Genomic DNA, 3,770 nt, shown 5'->3' on the forward strand with positions numbered 1-3,770 from the left:
TAATTTAAAAAAATATTTAATACTAAAAAAAAAAAAGAGCTCTTTAGGTAATTCATACGAGCAGCAAAGCTTGAGAACCAGCCCAATAACGGGAACAAACGTATTTCACACAGATAAAGTGGGGCAATTCATATGTTAAAAGAACATGAATATATATATATATATTTCTTTTTCTCTCTTTATTCTGTTTGTGTTTCAAATAGGCTTTTTTTTCCTTCTGCAAAAAGCGTTATTGTTTCCATTTGGTCCAAGGCTTGGGAGAGGGCTCCAGGGCGGTTACAAAGCTGCCTGGTGGCTGCAGAGCTGGGCTTTAGGCAGAAGCTCTGACGCCAGAGGGGCTCCTCAGAGGCCGCTGGACTTCAGAGACTCCTGTTTGTGCTCGAGCGTGAGCCTTTCGAAAAGCTACTCGCCCAGCACAGCCTGCGGACCAGCCAGCCTGCGGAGGTTGGTCAGGTGGTTGCCCATCTTCTTGATGAGTTTCAGCTGCTCCTCCAGGAAGCGGCTCTCCACGAAAAGATACTCGCCCAGCACAGCCTGCGGACCAGCCAGCCTGCGGAGGTTGGTCAGGTCGTTGCCCATCTTCTTGATGAGTTTCAGCTGCTCCTCCAGGAAGCGGCTCTCCAGGAAGTCACAGAGGTGGGAGTCTGCGCGGCAGGACCCAGGGCGCGCAGATCCGATAGTGCCTGGTTCAGGTTCTTCTCCCTAAGAATGGCGGCTTCCACAGTGTCCTGGGTTTTACCCCACTCATCTTGAGAAGGCTTCCGCGCATCCTGGAAGAGGGCACGGCCGCAGCACTTGTTTTGCATTTTCAAGAGTCGCTGGGCGCCCTCACACTTCTCTTCAGCCAGTTGGCGAAAACTGTGGCCCCCATTGTCCAGAGTCCCACTGTTGCTGTGGAAATAGAAGCTTAGAGAGAGGTAAGTGTCCACAGATGCATGTTGAACAGGCGGTGGATGGCGGCCTCCACCTCGATGGAATAATTCTGACGAACCTGGGAACTCGTGGTTGATCAGTGATAAGGAGCTAAGCTCCAAAAACGGTGTTGGCCTGTCCTGGAGGCTGAGGATAGCTGAGTGGCTGATTCCAAAGGTTGCGACAGGAAGAAATGTTGGAGGGTGGTCGGGGGCTGGAGCAAGGAGAGTCCCTGGGTCTGTTCATTCCAAACACTGTTGAAGCAAAAGACAGATCTGCAGGACTGCCGAGTGCACTGCCCCAAATAGGCTTTGATATAAATGAACAAGAAGTCCAAGCAAGGACAAAACTTACCCTTCCTCCCACCAAAATAGCTGGTGATACTAGAATCTAGATCTGGGCAGGGATTCTTCCATTACTTTAACATTCCAAGCCACTAGAGTAGTGGTTCTCAAAGTATGGTCACCTTGTAACCAAGCAGTACCCTATGGGGCCTTCCTAGGACAGACCCATCCCCCATAGCCTCTGCTGTAGTTCCTCTCTGAAGTCCTCAGATAATAGTATCTCAGGCATATTTCTTGAGTTTTCAGATGCTAAAAACCGCCACCCAATGGAAGAAATTAACTCTTTGATGATCATGAGCACACAGCCCCCAGACCTTCTGGCACCTAAGGATGGATAATGTTACCTGCCCTGTGGCCTCAACATCAGCCAGTCAGATGATTGTGCACGAGCTGATCACATTCCCTGGGACGTCTCTCCCTCACATGGCCTTTAAAAATGCTTTGCTGAAATCCTTTGGAGATTTCAGGGGTTTTGGAACACGGGCCACCCCTCTCCTTGCTCGATCCTGCAATAAACCTTTCTCTGCTCCAGACTGCAACCTTTCGGTTTGTTTGGCCTCACTGTGCTTCAGCCACACAAACGTGCATTCGGTAACAACCTGACCAGCTTTACCAGCATCCCCTGATAATGTGTCAGATATTCAAGTTTTAGGGCCCTATCCCAGCCCTATGGAATCAGCAACTCTAGTGGGGCTCAGTGATCTCTGTTATAACTGGCCCTCCAGATGATTTTTATTCACCTTAAAGTTTGAAAATATCTGCATTGGCAGCTGCCAAAGCGTCCACCAGCAGGTGAAGGGGAGAGACGCCTGGAAAAGATAGGGAGTAGCCAAGGCAAGTACAGCAGCATTTGCCGAGGTAGTAATGGAGAATGCCTTTTCTCCACTGGTTGGCACAGACTAGTATCTGGGGGCAGTGGCAGGGTTATTTAGGATGCTTTACATTTCAATGTAGAGTGACCTCTGTCCTGGTTTGCCAGGGACTTCCCCTGTGTGAGCACTTAAAATCTCATCCTGGCAAACCCCTTAGCCCTGGATTTGAAGAACTTAGGAAATCACATGAAATTTAGGGGAAACATGATCTAGGTTTTGGGCAAGTCACAAGTGCTCATTAAAGCTAAGCAAGTATGGACAACATCTAGCCTTCTTTACTCCTTTGCAGGAAGGTAAATCTGATTGGGTGAAAGAACTTATTGTTAAGAAATCTTTGTAGAAACATCCCCTTCTGCTTAGTCCGCTGGTTCTCACTTCTGGCTAGACAATGGCATCGTCTGAGGAGATTTAAAATGATTTTATTGGTTTAGGATGACCAACTGTTGGTGTGAGGGTTTTTAAAAAGTGCTTCAGATGATTCTAATGTGCAGCCAAATTTAGGTGCCACTGCTTAAGCTTTTGAACCGCTGCTACATATTTTCACCTCATCTTCCTATGAGAATATCCAACTGTCGTTGGTTTGTTTTTTTTTTTCTTTTTCTTTTTTTAACTGTCTTATTATAAGCTTTACTGTCTTAAATAAGATTGAATGTACAGAAAATCCTGCTAGTCCATCTGGTATAGCTGGATCCTTAGAATAATATCGTTAAGATATATACCATTTAAGTATTGTGATTGGCCTTTTTAAAATTAACATATGCAGTGAATTAGTACCATCTGTTTTGAAGCTGTCATGTTGGGTAGCTATACCTCTAATCTGCTGCCATTGCTAAATATCTGGACACCTCTTATTAGGAATTGCTTTTAAACATCTTTCGGGGTTAAAACCAAGATTGGTGTATTATTTGTACTGGGACCACAAAAACCTCACAAAGATCCCCCGCTGTACTTTCTACCCCCATGTCTAACCCTTGGCAACTTCTAATCTGTGCTCCATCTCCACAGTTTTGTTATTTTAAGAATAATATGTAAATATCATCATGAATTACTTCATCTTCGGAGATTGGCTTTTTAAAATTTTTCCCTCGGCATCATTCCCTTGAAGTTCATTTCAATTTTTGCATATATTAATAATTTGTTCCTTTTTGTTGCTCGGTAGTATTCTATCATAAGATTTTATCACAATTTGTTTCAACATTCATCCATTGAAAGACATTTGGGTAGTGGCCAGTTTTGGGCTGTTATAAATAAAACTGCTATGAACATTTATGTGTAAGTTTCTGTGGGAACTTAATTAAGTTTTTGTTTCTTTTGGATAAATGCTCAAGAGTACAATTACTGTGTTGTAGGGTGAATCTACTTTTAGGATTAAAAGAGACTGTCAAGCTGTTTCTCAGAGTGGCTAAACCATTTTATTTTCCCACCAGTGATGTGATATCATTTTTCTATGTACTCACCAGCATTTGATGTTGTCACTATACTTTAATTTTAGTTATTCTCTGATATCTCATTATGGTCTGAATTTGCATTTCCCTAATGGCTAATGATGTTGAGCATCTTTTCATGTGCTTCTTTGCCATGTGTATATTCTCTTCCATGAAATGTCTGTTCCTGTCTTCTGCCTATTTTCTAGTTGGGTTTT

General features: G+C 43.9%; 1 pseudogene; it reads right to left on the bottom strand.

The window, feature by feature from the left end:
• Positions 1-402: 402 nt before the first annotated feature.
• LOC132494204 (ferritin light chain-like) lies at positions 403-3,182 on the bottom strand (annotated as a pseudogene).
• Between the last annotated feature and the right edge of the window lie 588 nt (positions 3,183-3,770).

Source organism: Mesoplodon densirostris, chromosome 7 (genome assembly GCF_025265405.1).
Source record: "Mesoplodon densirostris isolate mMesDen1 chromosome 7, mMesDen1 primary haplotype, whole genome shotgun sequence".
Lineage (NCBI taxonomy): Eukaryota > Metazoa > Chordata > Mammalia > Artiodactyla > Ziphiidae > Mesoplodon > Mesoplodon densirostris.